This window comes from Nerophis ophidion, linkage group LG10 (assembly GCF_033978795.1).
Source record: "Nerophis ophidion isolate RoL-2023_Sa linkage group LG10, RoL_Noph_v1.0, whole genome shotgun sequence".
In the NCBI taxonomy this organism is placed as follows: domain Eukaryota; kingdom Metazoa; phylum Chordata; class Actinopteri; order Syngnathiformes; family Syngnathidae; genus Nerophis; species Nerophis ophidion.
In genome coordinates this window covers 69,695,023-69,715,922 of record NC_084620.1, presented here as the reverse complement: position 1 = coordinate 69,715,922, position 20,900 = coordinate 69,695,023, and the positions used below count along the sequence as shown (strand labels likewise).

Here is a 20,900-nt window from a genome sequence, read left to right as displayed (position 1 = left end):
TCCCAATTACCCTGCACACCTGTGGGATGTTCCAAATAAGTGTTTTATGAACATTCCTCAATTTTATCAGTATTTTTTGCCACCATTCTCAACTTCTTTGTCACGGATTGCTAGCATCAAATTCTAAAGTTAATGATTAATTGCACAAAAAAAAAGTTTATCGGTTTGAACATCAAATACCAAATTTCCTTGAATTGCCGCCGGGTATATAGTATGCGCCTGCCTAGAATTACTGCCGGGTCAAACTCGTTTTGCATAAAATCTCACTAAAACACTAGTAACACAATAATCAGATAAGGGATTTTCCAGAACTATCCTAGTAAATGTGTCTAATACATCTGAATCGCTCCCACTGCCCTCGTCTTTTAAAAAAAAAAAAGATTTCTAGTCCTTCACTCTCACTTTCCTCATCCATGAATCTTTCATCCTCGCTCAAATTAATGAGGACATCGTCGCTTTCTCGGTCCGAATCGCTCTCGCTGCTGGTGGCCATGATTATAAACAATGTTCAAATGTGAGGAGCTCCACAACCCGTGACGTCACGCGCACATCGTCTGCTACTTCCGGGACAGGCAAGGCTTTTTTATTAGCGACCAAAAGTTGCCAACTTTATCGTCTATGTTCTCTACTAAATCCTTCCAGCAAAAATATGGCAATATGGCGAAATGATGAAGTATGACACATAGAATGGACCTGCTATCCCCGTTTAAATAAGAACATCTCATTTCAGTAGGCCTTTAAGCACCAGCCGCCACAATGCTCGTTAAAGTTCTTTGAAGTGACAGACTGCTCTGCAGTTTTTGAGAAGCTACAGGCATAATCAAAGATCCTCGACATAACGGGAGAGACTGGCTGTTTTTAAAGAACTCGGAATAAACAATAATTGTCAACGTGTCGGGAGCTCGGTTGTAAAAATGTGCGAGTTCCTTCAAAGTTTTGTACTTGTGCACCAGTTTGATGGAATTCTCTATTCCCCGGGTTGCGAGTTAAAAACCTGCGCTGGCGACTTCATATGTTGCTAATTATGGACTTCCACTCCTTGTTGCCTTTGAAATACTTCGCATGCCGCCTGCATAAAAAAAGCCTTTATATTTCATAAAGGGTTTGTGATTTGACTGGACATAATGAGTTCATTAATAAATAATGTTCTCTCCATCCCTCTCAGCTCCCCCTCTTGTTTTATTTGCGCCCAGGCGGAAAATGAAATCTTAACACGGGCGCACAAATCAAATGCAGCGACTTTGTTCAGCACGGGCGCTTCAACTCCTAGCTTTAAGGAAGTCTCCATCGACAATCGACGACACACTAAAGCTGCTCCAAGTTCTTGTGCGACGTCCTGATAAAATGATGATACAGCCCACTGATAAAAGTTATGATGTACGATTGTAAAAGAAAAAAAAAAAAAAAGTGTGCTCTATTAAAAGTATGAACTAAAAAAGTAGTGATTCTACACTAGCGGCGTGACCATAAATAATAGATAAACTCCTCTGCATGGACAATAACATAATACAATCCATTTCCAGCATCTTACCTATCTTATGATAATAAACTATAGTGTATGGGAAAAAAACAAAAACTGTTTATGTGATTTGTATTGTGTTTTTTACAGATACAAATAGTAAACGCGCCGTGGGGAAAGTTCCCGCCAAGATAATAAGGTATGCTTAATGTTTCATTTCCTGTTTATTAGTCTCGCCGCTCGCACAGTTGTAAAGTTCAATATTTAGTCGTAAAATATGCCGTTATGATAATATGATCCACTTTTTTTTTTTTTTTTGCATCAACCCATTGAACGGAGCTAAAAAAAAAACTTCCTATTATCATTTTCGCTACCATTTAACGCAGAACTAAAAAAAATGCAGCTGCTGTACAATAAGTGGTTGTCTAAGTGTTTTTTTAAAGGGGTCAAAGATTGATTTATGGACATTATACTATATATTGTATTAGGGGTGTGGGAAAAATCGATTCGAATTCGTTGTGCGATTCAGAATCGATTCTCCTTTTTAAAAAATCAATTTTTTTCTTTTTTTTTTCTTTTTTTTTAATCAATCCAACAAACGACTCAACAGTAATACCATAACAATGCAATCCAATTCCAAAACCAAACCTGAGCCAGCAACACTCAGAACTACAATAAACAGAGCAATTGAGATGAGACACAAACACCACACAGAACAAACCAAAAGTAGTGAAACAAAAATGAATATTCCATCAATCATCAATCAATGTTTACTTATATAGCCTTAAATCACTAGTGTCTCAAAGGGCTTCACAAACTACTACCACATCCTCGGTAGGCCCACATAAGGGCAAGGAAAACTCACACCCAGTGGGACGTCGGTGACAATGATGACTATGAGAACCTTGGAGAGGAGGAAAGCAATGGATGTCGAGCGGGTCTAACATGATACTGTGAAAGTTCAATCCATGATGGATCCAACACAGTCGCGAGAGTCCAGTCCAAAGTGGATCCGACACAGCAGCTAAAGTCCCGTTCACAGCGGAGCCAGCAGGAAACCATCCCAAGCGGAGGCGGATCAGCAGCGCAGAGATGTCCCCAGCCGATACACAGGCGAGCAGTACATGGCCACCGGATCGGACCGGACCCCCTCCACAAGGGAGAGTGGGACATAGGAGAAAAAGAAAAGAAACGGCAGATCAACTGGTCTAAAAAGGGAGTCTATATAAAGGCTAGAGTATACAGATGAGTTTTAAGGTGAGACTGAAATGCTTCTACTGAGGTAGCATCTCCAACTGTTACCGGGAGGGCATTCCAGAGTACTGGAGCCCGAAATGAAAACGCTCTATAGCCCGCAGACTTTTTTTGGGCTTTGGGAATCACTAATAAGCCGGAGTCCTTTGAAGGCAGATTTCTTGCCGGGACATATGGTACAATACAATCGGCAAGATAGGATGGAGCTAGACCGTGTAGTATTTTATACGTAAGTAGTAAAACCTTAAAGTCACATCTTAAGTGCACAGGAAGCCAGTGCAGGTGAGCCAGTATAGGTATATATGTATGTATATATGTATATAAAGGTATATACAGTATAGGTATATATGTATGTATATATGTATATAAAGGTATATACAGTACAGGCGTAATATGATCAAACTTTCTTGTTCTTGTCAAAAGTCTAGCAGCCGCATTTTGTACCAACTGTAATTTTTTAATGCTAGACATGGGGAGACCCGAAAATAATACGTTACAGTAGTCAAGACGAGACGTAACAAACACATGGATAATGATCTCAGCGTCTTTAGTGGACAAAATGGAGCGAATGTTAGCGATATTACGGAGAGGAGAGAAGGCCGTTTTAGTAACGCTTTTAATGTGTGACTCAAAGGAGAGAGTTGGGTGGAAGATAATACCCAGATTCTTTACTGAGTCGCCTTGTTTAATTGTTTGGTTGTCAAATGTTAGAGTTGTATTATTAAATAGAGGTCGGTGTCTAGCAGGACCGATAATCAGCATTTCCGTTTTTTGGGCATTGAGTATTATCAACAACCGTATCAATATTAGTTATAATTTCAGCATAGCAGTGATTAAAAATCCCTCATTGACATTATCATTAGACATTTATAAAAAAAAAAAGTACAGTAGTGTCACAGTGGCTTACACTTGCATGGCATCTCATAAGCTGGACAACACACTGTGTCCAATGTTTTCACAAAGATAAAATAAGTCATATTTTTGGTTCGTTTAATAGTTAATACAAATTTACATTATTGCAATCAGTTGATAAAACATTGTCCTTTACAATTATAAAAGCTTTTTACCAAAATCTACTACTCTGCTAGCATGTCAGCAGACTGGGGTGGATCCTGATGAAATCCTACGTATTCAATGAATACAGAATACTTTTGAATCGGGAAAAAAATGTTTTTGAATCAAGAATCGTGTTGAATTGAAAAAAAAAAAATTGATTTTGAATCGAATCGTGACCCAAGAATTGATACTGAATCGAATCGTGGAACACCCAAAGATTCACAGCCCTGCATTGTATGCTGTAATCACCCCGCTTTCCCAGGTAATTATTTTAAAAAAGCCCGAGTGAATAGTGTCACACCGCGGTGAGGGATGTCTTGTCTTGGGTTTTTCTATCTTATGATTTGCATGTTTTATTTTGAAAAGCAACTCCTCTTGTTTCAGACAACGGGCCCTTCCTCTTGTGTCACCAGTCTGACGTCATCCCTGACCCTTGATTGTTTCCACCTGTTTCCAATTACCCTCATGTTTCATATAAGCCCACGCCTCCTTTTGTTCTGTGCCAGATTGTCTCGACCTTTCATGCCTGTCTTGCTTTCATGTTTATGTCCACGCCCTGCCTCGTCCCACGTCTACTTCCTTGGATCCTGAATTCCCACGCTGTAATTTTGAGTTGAACATATTCTCCTCCTCAGAGTGAATTTTGTTATTTAGCCCGTGTTCAAGCAAAGTGGTAAATTATTATTTTTCTACAATTTTATTCTTCCCCAAAATTCTTGAGTGATTTTTTGTTTAGCTTTATTACAAACCCGTTTCCAAATGAGTTGGGAAATTTTGTTGGATGTAAATATAAACGGAATTCAATTTTTTGCAAATCCTTTTCAACCCATATTCAGTTGAATATGCTACAAAGACAACATATTTGATGTTCAAACTCATAAACTTTTTTTTTTTTTTGCAAATAATCATTAGAATTTCATGGCTGCAACACGTGTCAAAGTAGTTGGGAAAGGGCATGTTCAACACTGTGTTACATCACCTTTTCTTTTAACAACACTCAATAAACGTTTGGGAACTGAAGAAACTAATTGTTCAAGCTTTGAAAGTGGAATTCTTTCTCATTCTTGTTTTATGTAGAGCTTCAGTCCTTCAACAGTCCGGGGTCTCCGCTGTCGTATTTTACGCTTCATAATGCGCCACACATTTTCCATGGGAGACAGGTCTGGACTGCAGGCGGGCCAGAAAAGTACCCGCACTCTTTTTTTACGAAGCCACGCTGTTGTAACACTTGTCTTGCTAAAATAAGCAGGGGCGTCCATGATAACGTTGCTAGGATGACAACATATGTTGCTCCAAAACCTGTATGGACCTTTCAGCTTTAATGGTGCCTTCACAGATGTGTAAGTTACCCATGCCTTGGGCACTAATACACCCCCATACCATCACAGATGCTGACTTTTCAACTTTGCGCCTATAACAATCCGGATGGTTATTGTCCTCTTTGTTCCGGAGGACACCACGTTCACAGTTTCCAAATATAATTTGAAATGTGGACTCGTCAGACCACAGAACACTTTTCCACTTTGCATCAGTCCATCTTAGGTGAGCTTGGGCCCAGTCAAGCCGGCGGCATTCCTTGGTGTTGTTGATAAACAGGTGGGTAAAGTGTCTTGCCCAAGGACACAACGGCAGTGACTAGGATGGCAGAAGCGGGAATCGAACCTGCAACACTCAAGTTGCTGGCACGGCCGCTCTACCAACCGAGCTATGCCGCCCGATGAGGTGGCGACTTTTCCAGGATGTAAACGCCTTCCGCCCGATTGTAGCTGAGATAGGCACCAGCGCCCCCCGCGACCCCAAAGGGAATAAGCGGCAGGAAATAGATGGATGGGCAGATACAATTTTGGTGTTGTTTACTTGAGTCATATTGCAGTCTACACGTATCTCTTATGTGTGACTGCCATCTACTGGTCACACTTAATTTCACCATGTAAAAAACCCCCCAAAACAATAGCTTCTAGGTTGGTAAGCACAACCAAAATTCTTCCATTCATTAGGTGCACTGTCGAGTTTTTTTGAAAATGAAAGGATTTTACGTGCGCCTTATAGTCCGACAGATACTGTATTTGAGATCATCTAAACCAGTGGTCTCCAACCACCGGGCCGCGGCGAGGCCCGATTGGTACCTGGCCGCAGAAGAATTTTTTATTAAAAAAATAATAAAATAAAATAAAAAATAAAAATGTTTAATTTTTTTATTTTATTTTATTCAATCAACATAAAAAACACAATATACACTTACAAATAGTGCACCAACCACAAAAAACTCACTTTTTCATGTCAAAGGAGAAAGAAAAAAAAAGGACACCCCCACTGATCTAAATTACAAAACCAAATAAAAACATTGCATTCGTATGAGCGATAAAAAACAACCACAAACTATACTTTGTACAATACAGTATTTTTCCAGGTTGTGCGGTGCCCCTTCTGTATAAAAAAAAAAAATCATTAATCTCATGATGAATGTTTTCACCACGTTTTTTTCCATTCCTTATCAGCCTTCTACGGAAGAGCTTATCCGCATTAAAGAATTCATTAAATTTTTAATTGTGATCAGCCACTCGAGGACGACTCACATAAGAATGCAAATGTTCTTTTTAAAAAGGCATCTCGTTGGGTTGTTAGTCCTCCTCATCCGTATACATCTGCACGATTTGAATAAAACTAAAAAAAAAAAAAAAAAAACGGAGTCCCAGCTTCTGAATTCAAGGACCTCTTGGCTCGATAAGCTTGAAATAGAAGGCGTTGATCTTGGTGGCTTTACAAAGCAGTTAGAGACTCTGGTTTAAGTGACGCTGCTGTTGTTGATTCTCCTGATTGCTGTAATTAAATCGCTCGACAGAGGCGTAATTGTCGCCCTCTCTTTAGCGAGTGGAAGGGTCTCATTAAGACCAAAAACCGGCCACTGATGTGCTGAATAAGTGTTCTCACTCCAAGCGTGCGGTGACCTCTGAACCGCCATTACTGTAGCTACATGACAATCCAAATCCTCGCCGCCCTTCATTTTCCATTCGCTTCTCACTTTCTCTGACTCTGCTTGACGTCCGTTCGCCGCCATGTTTATCCCCTCTGAAATATTTAGTACCTGCAGGCTTGTGTGTACATACAATCCTGCTCGTCCTTAAACAAAAGATGAGGGATGCGTGTGCATGCCATGTGCATGTGGGCAATTTAGCGCTATTTGTCTGATTAATCAGCGCCATGCGGTGTTGAATATTTTATGACGGCGCCCGGTCTGCGTTATCATGATCGCGGCAGGAGCATGTTCTCGCAACAAATGAATGGGTATTTTATGTTTACCCACATGAAATATCCAGAGCATCAACAGCTCTCACGAAAATAACTAGATAACGGCAATTTCATTAGAAATTGTGCATGAATGCCATACTTGCCAACCTTGAGACCTCCGATTTCGGGAGGTGGTGGGTGGCGTGGTTAAGAGGGGAGGAGTATATATATATATATATATATATATATATATATATATATATATATATATATTAGGGGTGGGCAAATTAATGCGTTAATTATGAGTTAACTGATCAATCTATTAACGCCGACAATTATTTTATCGCACATTTGCGTATGTTGTTTACATGCTTTTATTTTGTTAACGCCTTTTCTTAACAAGATGGCGTGGAGGGGCTCTTGGTAAAGATGGAACATTTGGCAAAAATACCGCACAATTCTGCAAATGTCCTGGCTGGCTTACAGCGTGGTCACTCCGGGATCACTTACGACCGCCAGACAATTCTGGATGTGGATAGATCGGGCCGTTTTGGACTGAATGAGGCGTGCTTGCTAGAGCGGCTAGCTAGCATGGGAATACTTTGCCGGCTACATCCAGCGGCCTGTGAAGCAGCGGAGTATATGTGTTGTCTGTCTATTTATGAATAATGCAGACCAGGAGTGTTGGCTGACTTCTTAACGTTTGCTTTCAGAGCGTGCATATCACAACATACAAGATGCCGTCATGGCGACACAACCTATACATGCTCCTCACTCCTGTTGCATGCTGGGTAGGGTAGTTCTTTTTCCCCCTGGCTCATAACATCACAATATAGTACCATGTATATGATGCCTTCAGTTTATCAAAACACCAAGCAAACAATCGGAAAATTTCCATCATATCAATTCCTAGATATGGTCATAATTATTTTAAGTGCACTACGCAGAATAAACACAACATTATTAATATTGCTACTACGGATCATTTGATCCAAAATTCCCTAAAACAGCCCACTACCTATAATATAGGTTTTTTAAACATAAGATCCCTGATCAAAAAAATGTTTCTGCTGTTACCTCAGAAATTGCCTGTTCAGATGTTATGATTGTGGCTCAGAGATTTGTATGTAGATTATATTTATTTTCCATAACAAACAGGATAACTTAAATACCCTGGCAGTGGCAATAAGCTTAAATGTTTGTATTTACATTTTTGGAGTTGATTTTCATCAAATATGCTATTTATCTGCTACTGTTTAACAAGGACTGATTTAAATTGTGTTTGCACAACAAATGTTTTGGCGCTTTTGTTCATGTGGGAGAATATTCCAATAAAGGTGCACTACACACTACTTTTGAATTCATTATTGGGCTTTGCGTATACAATGCAGTTAATCGCGATTAATCAGAGAAATAGTGCGATTAACTTCGATTAACATTTTTAATCGTTGCCCAGCCCTAATAATAATAATAATAATAATAATAATAATAATGAATTACATTTATATCGCACTCACAGAGAAGTGGGAACCCATCATTCATTCACACCTGGTGGTGGTAAGCTACATCTGTAGCCACAGCTGCCCTGGGCTAGACTGACGGAAGCGTGGCTGCCAGTTTGCGCCTACGGCCCCTCCGACCACCACCAATCATTCATTCATCGTTCATTCACCATTGTGAGCGGCACCGGGGGCAAGGGTGAAGTGTCCTGCCCAAGGACACAACGGCAGCGATTTTGGATGTCAATAGGTGGGAAGCGAACCTGCAACCCTCAGGTTTCTGGCAGGGCCGCTCTACCCACTACGCCATGCCGCCCCCAATATATCAATCAATGTTCATTTATATAGCCCTAAATCACTAGTGTCTCAAAGGGCTGCACAAACCACAACACAAACCACTACGACATCCTCGGTAGGCCCACATAAGGGCAAGGAAAACTCACCCAGTGGAACGTGGCAATATTTGAATGAAAATCAACCCTTTGTGTGTTTTCAAATCCTCCATATATAATAATTGTAAAAACGGCCCTAATTTTATTTCTCGATCTGGGTTTCTGAATTGAAAATAGAACGAACGGACAGTACACCGGCCATGAACCGCCACCTGGGAAATATACTTTTATATATATATATATATATATATATATATATATATATATATATATATATATATATATATATATATATATATATATATATATAAATGTATAAATGTATATATGCATATATGTATAAATGTATATATGCATATATGTGCCGCTGTCACGCCTGTAAGTTTAGGTTTTGGTTTTTGTCAGGTTATGTTTAGCTTTTTGGACATTTAAGTTCTGTCTCGGCACTTCCTGGTTTGTTTTCGTCTCCATGCCAACTCATTAGTTTTCACCTGTCATGTCACGTCCCTGTCCTCAGCCTCACACCTGTTTTCAGTAATTATCATAGCTACTTAAGTCACTCTTTTTCTTGTCTTCATTCTGGGATCTTCACACACGCACGCACCCTACCCATGCTGCGCTACCTTCATGCCCTCCAACACCTCGTTATTCATGCCCCTTGTTTCGCTCCAAGTAAGTTTTTGTATTTATGCCTCAGTGCTAGTATTGTTTTGTTTATGCCACAGCTAGTGTCTTTTGTTTCGTTTGTATATAGTCATGCCATCGTGCTGTTTAAATGTACAGTTAATTGTCTTTCATGCCATCGAGCAAGTGTTTTTGTTTTCCCTGTTTCGTATATATTATATAAATATGTACTCACGGTCACGTCTCGCCCGTGCAAATCATTCTCTGCATCGAAGAAACAACTTTAATCCAAGCCTGGTTGTGACAGCCGCGGGCCGTTAAAAAATATGTGCGGGCCGCAAATGCCCCTTGGGCCGTGATTTGGACACTTTGCACTATTACATAAATAAAAATCAATCAATCAATCAATCAATGTTTATTTATATAGCCCTAAATCACAAATGTCTCAAAGGACTGCACAAATCATTACGACTACAACATCCTCGGAAGAACCCACAAAAGGGCAAGGAAAACTCACACCCAGTGGGCAGGGAGAATTCACATCCAGTGGGACGCCAGTGACAATGCTGACTATGAGAAACCTTAGAGAGGACCTCAGAAGTGGGCAAACCCCCCCCCCCCCCTCTAGGGGACCGAAAACAATGGATGTCGAGCGGGTCTAACATGATACTGTGAAAGTTCAATCCATAGTGGCTCCAACACAGCCGCGAGAGTTCAGTTCAAGCGGATCTAAGACAGCAGCGAGAGTCCCGTCCACAGGAAACCATCTCAAGCGGAGGCGGATCAGCAGCGTAGAGATGTCCCCAACCGATACACAGGCGAGCGGTCCATCCTGGGTCTCGACTCTGGACAGCCAGTACTTCATCCATGGTCATCGGACCGGACCCCCTCCACAAGGGAGGGGGGAACATAGGAGAAAAAAGAAAAGAAGCGGCAGATCAACTGGTCTAAAAAGGAGGTCTATTTAAAGGCTAGAGTATTCAAATGAGTTTTAAGGTGAGACTTAAATGCTTCTACTGAGGTAGCATCTCGAACTGTTACCGGGAGGGCATTCCAGAGTACTGGAGCCCGAACGGAAAACGGTCTATGGCCCGCAGACTTTTTTTGGGCCCCAGGAATCACTAATAAGCCGGAGTCTTCTGAACGCAGATTTCTTGCCGGGACATATGGTACAATACAATCAGCAAGATAGGATGGAGCTAGACCGTGTAGTATTTTATACGTAAGTAGTAAAACCTTAAAGTCACATCTTAAGTGCACAGGAAGCCAGTGCAGGTGAGCCAGTATAGGCGTAATGTGATCAAACTTTGATTGATTGATTGATTGACAAGGTGTCTGACTTTTTGGGGTTACAGGACTGAAGGTTTTTAAGCATATGATCAGTAACTGTAACTGTAGGAATTATGCTCATAACATTTTGACATTAAACACATTACAGTGACTTATAAAAGAAAATACCGTATTTCCTCAAATTAATTAGCATGTCACATATTCGGGTTCATTAATTTATTTTACTCCATCTTAATATTTCAACGGTAATTTGAAATCGCATAAAGGGATTTAAGGTCCAAGCTTACATCACACTCAAATTTTTACTGCATACCTTTGGTAAGTGCCGGAGTGAGAAGAGGGTTTAAATTAATTAGCGTCTCAGCGGCAATTTGGGGAAATACGGTATTTTCTTTTATAAGTCACTGTAATGTGTTTAATGTCAAAATGCTATGAGCATAATTGCTACAGTTCCTGTTATTACTGATCATATGCTTAAAAACCTTCAGTCCTGTAACCCCAAAAAGTCAGACACCTTGTAAAAAAAATCAAATAAACTCGCCCAAGGTGGAAGAATAAATATCTTAAGTAGTTCAATATATGTTTAATCAGAGTTAGATTTGTAAAACGTTAAATCACCTCTCCTTCTTCCTACTCCTTCTCAAACATGTTAATTTGTGTGTGTGTTTAAACGCTGAGTTCCTCCACATAGCCAATAAAGTCAACTTTGAAAAGGCAACATCATCAATTGCCAAATGTTTCTCCGGAGTGATGAAATGACAGCAAAAATCACGAACAGCTATTGCCGAACGCTGCTCCCGGGTGATGAAATGAGAGAAAATGTCAGCATGAGCAGATATAACGTTATACATTTCACCAAACACACCCGAATTAACACATCGTTAACACATGCAAAGCTGCAGATGGTGGAGAGACGTGCGAAAGCAAAGCAGCGACTTTACAACAATTGTTGATTAAAAACTATCGTTTTTTTTTGTAGGTTTTTCTATTCTGAGCAGACTGATCACCATTTATTTGCATTTTTATTGTAGTAGTTTTTGGAAACGCAATTCAAAATACAAGAAAATAAATGAAATCAAATATGATTTTAGATATTGTTTAGAACTACAAATACAAACCGGGTTGGGAAATTGTGTTTGATGTAAATATAAAAGAAGTACAATGATTTTCGAATCATTTTCAACCCATATTCAATTGAATGCACTACAAAGACAAAATATTTTTGCTGTTCAAACTCATAAACTTTTTTTTGGTCAAATAATAATTAACTTAGAATTTCATGGCTGCAACATGTGCCAAAGTAGTTGGGAACGGGCATGTTCACCACTGTGTTACATCACCTTTTCTTTTAAAAACACAAAATTCCACTTTGAAAGTGGAATTCTTTCCCATTCTTCTTTTATGTAGAGCTTCAGTCGTTCAACAGTCCTGTCGTATTTTTTGCTTCATAATGCGCCACACATTTTCCATGGGAGAGAGGTCTGGACTGCAGGCGGGCCAGAAAAGTACCCACACTCTTTTACTACAAAGTCACGCTGTTGCAACACGTGCTAAATGTGGCTTGGCATTGTCTTGTTGAAATAAGCAGGGGCGTCCTTGGGCACTTTGTGTTGATAACAGTCTGGATGGTTCGTTTCCCCTTTGGTCTGGATGACACGATGTCGAATATTTCCAAAAACAATTTGAAATGTGGACTCGTCAGACCACAGAAGACTTTTCCACTTTGCATCATTCCATCTTCGATGATCTCAGGCCCAGAGAAGCCAGTGGCGTTTCTGCATAGTAGAACTTTTACTTGCATTTACAGATGTAGCCACGAACTGGATGTAGTGACAGCGGTTTTCTGAAGTGTTCCTTATTCCATGTGGTGATATCCTTTAGAGATTGATGTCGGTTTTTGATACAGTGCCGTGAGGGATCGAAGGTGACGGTCATTCAATGTTGGTTTCCGGCCATGCCGCTTACGTGGAGTGATTTCTCCAGATTTTCTGAACCTTTTGATGATATTATGGAGCGTAGATGTTGAAATCCCTACATTTCTTGCAATTGCACTTCGAGAAACGTTGTTCTTAAACTGTTTGACTATTTGCTCACGCAGTTGTGGACAAAGGGGTGTACCTCGCCCCATCCTTTCTTGTCAAAGACTGAGCATTTTTTGGGAAGCTGTTTTTATACCCAATCATGGCACCCACCTGTTCCCAATTAGCCTGCACACCTGTGGGATGTTCCAAATTGTTGCGATCCGCTGCTTGGATCGTTCTATGTCGTAGTTTTGATTCTTTTCTGTATCACATTTCGGTAGTTTGACTCCTTAGTTCCTGTTTTTAGTCTGTTTCCAGAGCGACGCATTATTTTCACCTGCCGTGGTTTCAAGACGCACACCTGTTCCACTAAGCACCACCCTTTATAAGCCAGCCTTTTCTGTTCACTCATTGTCGGACTCTAATTTGCTCACACGCAACAGTTGAAGACTCTTGGTATGTTTATCCTCGCTAGCTTATACGCTACGCCGTTGTTCTTGTCTAGCTCTCATGCTAATGGTTTTGTTTTCCCTTTGTGTGCCTTTGTACCAAGTTTGAGTTCAATCAATCATCAATCAATGTTATGTAGCCCTAAATCACTAGTGTCTCAAAGGGCTACACAAACCACTACGACATCCTCGGTAGGCCCACATAAGGGCAAGGAAACTCACACCCAGTGGGACGTCGGTGACAATGATGACTATGAGAACCTTGGAGAGGACGAAAGCAATGGATGTCGAGCGGGTCTAACATGATACTGTGAAAGTTCAATCCATAATGGATCCACACAGTCGCGAGAGTCCAGTCCAAAGCGGACCCGACACAGCAGCAAGAGTCCCGTTCACAGCGGAGCCAGCAGGAAACCATCCCAAGCGGAGGCGGATCAGCATCGCAGAGATGTCCCCAGCCGATACACAGGCAAGCAGTACATGGCCACCGGATCGGACCGGACCCCCTCCACAAGGGAGAGTGGGACATAGGAGAAAAAAGAAAAGAAACGGCAGATCAACTGGTCTAAAAAGGGAGTCTATTTAAAGGCTAGAGTATACAAATGAGTTTTAAGGTGAGACTTAAATGCTTCTACTGAGGTGGCATCTCGAACTGTTACCGGGTCGTTTCTGTCCGTTTTGTCTGGCTCTCACGCTAGCTCCCTTTGTTTGCCTTTTCTGCTTATCTCCAGTATTTTTGTTCATAGCTCCTTTTGTTAAATCAATCTTTTTGTCTTACCTTACGCTGTGTTTCATGCCGACGCATCCTGGCAAAAACAAACTCGGCCTCGCTATGCCGCCAAATCTTCACACAAATAAGTGTTCGATGAGCATTCCTTTAACTTTATCAGTATTTATTGCCACCTTTCCCTTGATTATTTGCAAAAAAAAAAGTTGATCAGTTTGAACATCAAATATGTTGTCTTTGTAGCACAGGGGTCGGGAACCTTTTTGGCTGAGAGAGCCATGAAAGCCAAATATTTCAAAATGTATTTCCGTGAGAGCCATATCATATTTTTTAACACTGAATACAACTAAATGTGTGCATTTTTAAGTAAGACCAACATTTTTAGAGTATAATAAGTCTCTTATTCTTTTTAATAACATTGTTATTCTGAAGCTAACCAATAATAAATCAAATGTCATGTCTGTTGATCATGTTTTTGTTTGGCCATGTGCTGTTTGTCCTTTGGACTCTTTAAGTTCCTGTTTTTTCCACTCCTTCGTCTGGTTTCCTTGGTTACTCATTTTGTCCACCTGTCTCTGGTGGACAAAACGCCGGCTCACCTGCATCCCGAGCACTAATCAGAGGCAGTATTTAAGCTCGTCTTTGCCAGTCAGTCTCCCTGTGCTGACTTGTTTCATGCCTTGCCATAGTTTCGTGCTTCATGCAATACCAAGTAAGTTTTTTTTAATTTACGTTCTTAGTCTGTTTATGCGTTAGCTTTATTCTTTAGCCCAAGTTGTGCCTCCACTGTGAGCGATTTTTGTTTTTATTTTTTTTCTAGATTAAATTAAATCATGTTTTTACCTAAATGCCATGTCCTGAGTAGTCCGTCTGCCTTCCTGGGGGAACGACCCCGCAGCAAGCTGCGACCCCCCCATCGTGACATAAAATACTTCTTACCATTAATGCTACTTCTTGAACAGGTGTGGTGGGAAAACGATGGATGGATATAAATGCATGAGAATGTTTTATGTTTTGCGCGTTATTTTTAGCACTGTGATTACCAGCGAAATTATTCATAATTATCGCGTTTAGCAATGTCAGCTAAGATTTATCTGAGAGCCAGATGCAGTCATCAAAAGAGCCACATCTGGCTCTAGAGCAGGGGTGCCCATTACGTCGATCGCGAGCTACCAGTCGACCGCGGGGGGTGTGTCAGTCGATCTCCAGCCAGGATTTAAAAAAAAATAGACCTAAAAATGAGTGATCATCAATCTTCACCAAGATGTCACTTAAATGACATTCACGGTACCGGAGGGTCTTGTGAGATGACGCTGGCTGCTGCAAGATCATTATTATGAAAATATGACCGAGAGGAAGGCGAGAAACACTTTTTATTTCAACAGACTCTCGCGCCGTACCTTCCGTCAAAACTCTAAAGGCCGACTGCACATTTCCTATCTTCACAATAAAAGCCCTGCTTCATGCTGCCTGCGCTAACTAAATACAGAGTCTGGGAAAACTGGCGTGCACAAGCGATCCCTCAGAAAGCTGGCGTGCACATCACTTGTGCACGCCAGCTTTTCGAGACTCTTATTTTGTTAGCGCAGGCAGCATGAAGCAGGGCTTTTATTGTGAAGATAGGAAATGTGCAGTCGGCCTTTAGAGTTTTGACGGAAGGGACGGCGCGAAAGTCTGTTGAAATAAAAAGTGTTTCCCGCCTTCCTCTCTGTCATTTTTTCATAATAATGAACTGGCAGCAGCCAGCGTCATCTCACAAGACCCTCGGGTGCCGTGAATGTCAATCAAGCAAGCTACGGAATTTGCCGCCAATGTTTTTCTTGTAAAGTGTATGGAAGCTGGATGAATTAGATGCCAAAAACCAACCACTTTCATGTGGTATTGTACAGAAAGGACAACTTTTTTTCTCCTCCATTTGAAAATGTGGGCGTTATCATCATTACTGTCTGATTCCAATCAATGCAAGTCATCAGAATCAGGTAATACACCAACTTATATTCTTGTCTTTGTGAAAGAAAGACATCTATATGTGTTACACATGCTTGTATTATCATTAAACACATTTAACTTGTTTACAAAAATGTCTCTTTCATAAATAAATAAATATAAATGATATATATAAATGAGGTAGATCCCCTCCAGTTGGTCAATTGAAAAGTAGCTCGCCTGCAGAAAAAGTGTGGGCACCCCTGCTCTAGAGCCATAGGTTCCCTACCCCTGTTGTAGCATATTCAACTGAATATGGGTTGAAAAGGATTTTCAAATCATTGTATTCCGTTTATATTTACATCACACAGAATGTCCTAACTCATATGGAAACGGGGTTTGTAGAAATAAAGGAGTAAAAATTGATGTAAAAATAGTATAGTAATAGATAAATGTAAGGCTGTTCGGATTACTAATTACGTATAAAATACTACACGGTCTAGCCCCAGCCTATCTTGCCGATTGTATTGTACCATATGTCCCGGCAAGAAATCTGCGTTCAAAAGACTCCGACTTATTAGTGATTCCTAGAGCCCAAAAAAAGTCTGCGGGCTATAGAGCGTTTTCCGTTCGGGCTCCAGTACTCTGGAATGCCCTCCCGGTAACAGTTGGAGATGCTACCTCAGTAGAAGCATTTAAGTCTCACCTTAAAACTCATCTGTATACTCTAGCCTTTAAATAGACCTCCTTTTTAGACCAGTTGATCTGCCGCTTCTTTTCTTTCTCCTATGTCCCCCCCTCCCTTGTGGAGGGGGTCCGGTCCGATGACCATGGATGAAGTACTGGCTGTCCAGAGTCGAGACCCAGGATGGACCGCTCGCCTGTGTATTAGTTGGGGACATCTCTACGCTGCTGATCCGCCTCCGCTTGAGATGGTTTCCTGTGGACGGGACTCTCGCTGCTGTCTTGGATCCGCTTTGAACTGAACTCTCGCGGCTGTGTTGGAGCCACTATGGATTGAACTTTCACAGTATCATGTTAGACCCGCTCGACATCCATTGCTTTCGGTCCCCTGGGGGGGGGGTTGCCCACATCTGAGGTCCTCTCCAAGGTTTCTCATAGTCAGCATTGTCACTGGCGTCCCACTGGATGTGAATTCTCCCTGCCCACTGGGTGTGAGTTTTCCTTGCCCTTTTGTGGGTTCTTCCGAGGATGTTGTAGTCGTAATGATTTGTGCAGTCCTTTGGGACATTTGTGATTTGGGGCTATATAAATAAACATTGATTGATTGATTGATGATGATGTCATTTTCACTACCAGCGCTGCATTTTAAGTCGGTTTAGTCAGCTTTTTTTAATTTCTGGAGCCATTTGGGGTCCACACGCTCAAATCACCAGCTAAAAAAAAACCCCCAAAAAACTAGAAACCGTTCCCATCGCATTAATCCAAGCAGTCAAGCGTCGGCGCCCCGTATGTTGCGTGGAGAGCTCCGATGGCGTTCCGGGATATTTTTTCACCAGCGTGGGTCGAGCCATTAGTTATTTCAGCACACCTAGCGTCACTCCCGCCCTGCATGTCCACCTCGTAATGACATGATGAGGCAATTAGGCCAGCGCTTTGACACATTGGGAGCAAAAACGCGAGGCTAATTATCTCTTTTAATTTGAGAGCCGTTAAATCCCACTGACTAGTGTGGCTTATAGTTCTGTTTTGTAAAAGTGTTTTGTTTTTTTTAAGGGCTAAGACTGAAACTGAAGTGGGTGAAAGTGTCGTTAAACTGTAGTCAGGGCTGGGTGATATGGCCTTTTTTAAAAAGTCTAATAACTTGATATTTTTAGGCCATATCGCAATAGATGATACATATCTGCATATTTTGCCTTAGCCTTGAATGAAGACTTGCTGCATATAATCACAGCAGTATGATGATTCTATGTGTCTACATTCAATATTCTTCTCCATACTGTTGCCATCCGTGACTCAGATCTTCACATGTTTATTTTTCCATCTCTTCCGACCCACTTACTTCCTGTTTAGTCCGTTACCATGGTTACACATTGATCGCACCTGCTCCTCGTTTTCTACACACACCTGGTCCTCCTTGATTTCTCCCTATATAAGCTTTCCTCTTTTCTTTGTTCAGTCTGGGTCCATAAATTTGACTTCGAGCAACAGTATTGACTGACTTCATGTAAGTATATTCTCACTAGCTTTTCACGCTAAACCTTTGTTTTATTCCAGCTCTCATGCTGATGAATTGTTTTTCCTTGTGTGTGCCTTTTTGCCAGTCTTTATGTTTTCTATTCCTAGCTTTTACGCTAGCGCCCTTGGTTTATTTTGTCTGTTAGCTCCAGTATTTTTATTTGTAGCCTGCTATTGTTAAGTTTAATAAATCATTTAAACTTACCATTGCTGTGTTCTTGTCGACGCATCCACAGAGGGACAAACCCGGCATTACTATGCCAATCAGTCCTTACAGTATGGACCCAGCAAGAGATTCCTTCGCGATTGACAGCTGGAAAGAGAACGCTTTTGATATAGGCACGTGAAAAAAGCTCCGAGCACGGGAGGCGGAGATTCGTCATTACGGTGATGTGCCGTCCGAATCCGCTCACGCTGCCCGCTGCAGTGACGCTTTCACTCCACGACTCTCTTTCAGCTAACACAGCAAGCTTCAACCCGTCCAGGATACTCCTCACAAGCCTGGTAATCCCTTTAGTTTCATGTCCAAACTTTCTTTCGACCGGTGACGTCATGTCGGCAACGCCTTCCGGTGACGTTTACCGAACATTTTTTTGGGGAATATAATTCCCAGCCTTTTTCTAAAGATATTGACTTTAATTTTCTGGACAATATTGATAAACATTTACATAAGGACGTTTTTTCCAGAGGCAAGTTTAGTTCTCCATTTTCACCTACTTTTTCATCTCGGTCACTAAGTCCTCAAGCCCAGCCCAAATCTTTGGGTTTTTCTCCTTTTTCTAAGGGTAATTCTAGAGGGGAGGAATTTAAAAACAACAAAACACTGCCATGTAGAGGATCTTGGACTAACATGTTTGCAGCACATTCTTAAAAACAGCAGAACACTGCCATATAGAGGATCTTGGACTAACATTTTTTCAACACTTTATTTAAAAACAACAAAACACTGCCATATAGAGGATCTTGGACTAACATGTTTGCAGCACATTCTTAAAAACAACAAAACACTGCCATAGAGAGGATCTTGGACTAACATTTTTTCATCACTTTATTTAAAAACAACAAAACACTGCCATATAGAGGATCTTGGACTAACATGTTTGCAGCACATTCTTAAAAACAGCAGAACACTGCCATATAGAGGATCTTGGACTAACATTTTTTCAACACTTTATTTAAAAACAACAAAACACTGCCATATAGAGGATCTTGGACTAACATGTTTGCAGCACATTCTTAAAAACAACAAAACACTGCCATAGAGAGGATCTTGGACTAACATTTTTTCATCACTTTATTTAAAAACAACAAAACACTGCCATATAGAGGATCTTGGACGAACATATTTGTAGCACATTCTTAAAAACAGCAGAACACTGTCATATAGAGGATCTTGGACTAACATTTTTTCAACACTTTATTTAAAAACAGCAAAACACTGCCATATAGAGGATCTTGGACTAACATGTTTGCAGCACATTCTTAAAAACAACAAAACACTGCCATAGAGAGGATCTTGGACTAACATGTTTGCAACACGTTCTTAAAAACAACAAAACACTGCCATATAGAGGATCTTGGACTAACATATTTGCAGCACATTCTTAAAAACAACAAAACACTGCCATAGAGAGGATCTTGGACTAACATTTTTTCATCACTTTATTTAAAAACAACAAAACACTGCCATATAGAGGATCTTGGACTAACATATTTGTAGCACATTCTTAAAAAACAGCAGAACACTGCCATATAGAGGATCTTGGACTAACATATTTGCAGCACTTTATTTAAAAACAACAAAAAACTGCCATATAGAGGATCTTGAACTAACATTTCTGCAGCACATTCTTAAAGACAGCTTTGCACTTTCACATACAAGATCTTGAACTTGCGTTTTTGCCGTCAGTCCGTCAGCACAACAGAGACTCGAAGGTTCTTGACTAGCGGGACCACGTTGCTGTTGTACGGGGAGACTTGTCTTGTAGCAAACAGTATATTTTCATTTTGTGTGTTTTCTTTTCATGCCCATTTCTGCTGGTATTTTTTGTGCCAGTCAGCTTTCCATCCAGCCTCCCAGACTCATGTCAGGTATTTACAAAGCTGGACAATACAAGACAGGTGAGCAAGCTTCAAGCTGCCACACATCCATCCTTCCAAGCTTCAAGCTGCCACACATCCATCCTTCCAAGCTTCAAGCTGCCACACATCCATCCTTCCAAGCTTCAAGCCGCCACACATCCATCCTTCCAAGCTTCAAGCTGCCACACATCCATCCTTCCAAACTTCAAGCCGCCACACATCCATCCTTCCAAGCTTCAAGCCGCCACACATCCATCCTTCCAAGCTTCAAGCTGCCACACATCCATCCTTCCAAGCTTCAAGCTGCCACACATCCATCCTTCCAAGCTTCAAGCTGCCACACATCCATCCTTCCAAGCTTCAAGCTGCCACACATCCATCCTTCCAAGCTTCAAGCTGCCACACATCCATCCTTCCAAGCTTCAAGCTGCCACACATCCATCCTTCCAAGCTTCAAGCTGCCACACATCCATCCTTCCAAGCTTCAAGCTGCCACACATCCATCCTTCCAAGCTTCAAGCTGCCACACATCCATCCTTCCAAGCTTCAAGCTGCCACACATCCATCCTTCCAAGCTTCAAGCTGCCACACATCCATCCTTCCAAGCTTCAAGCTGCCACACATCCATCCTTCCAAGCTTCAAGCTGCCACACATCCATCCTTCCAAACTTCAAGCTGCCACACATCCATCCTT

General features: G+C 41.2%; 1 long non-coding RNA gene across 1 annotated transcript in view; it reads right to left on the bottom strand.

The window, feature by feature from the left end:
* Positions 1-18,660, bottom strand: part of LOC133559944 (uncharacterized) — a 72,983-nt gene extending 54,323 nt beyond the window's left edge. The window contains exons 1-2 of the long non-coding RNA XR_009808351.1: positions 18,511-18,660; positions 18,330-18,437 (exon numbers count right to left, since the gene is read on the bottom strand). This is a non-coding gene — a long non-coding RNA (uncharacterized LOC133559944). The remainder of the gene's footprint in view (positions 1-18,329; positions 18,438-18,510) is intronic.
* Between the last annotated feature and the right edge of the window lie 2,240 nt (positions 18,661-20,900).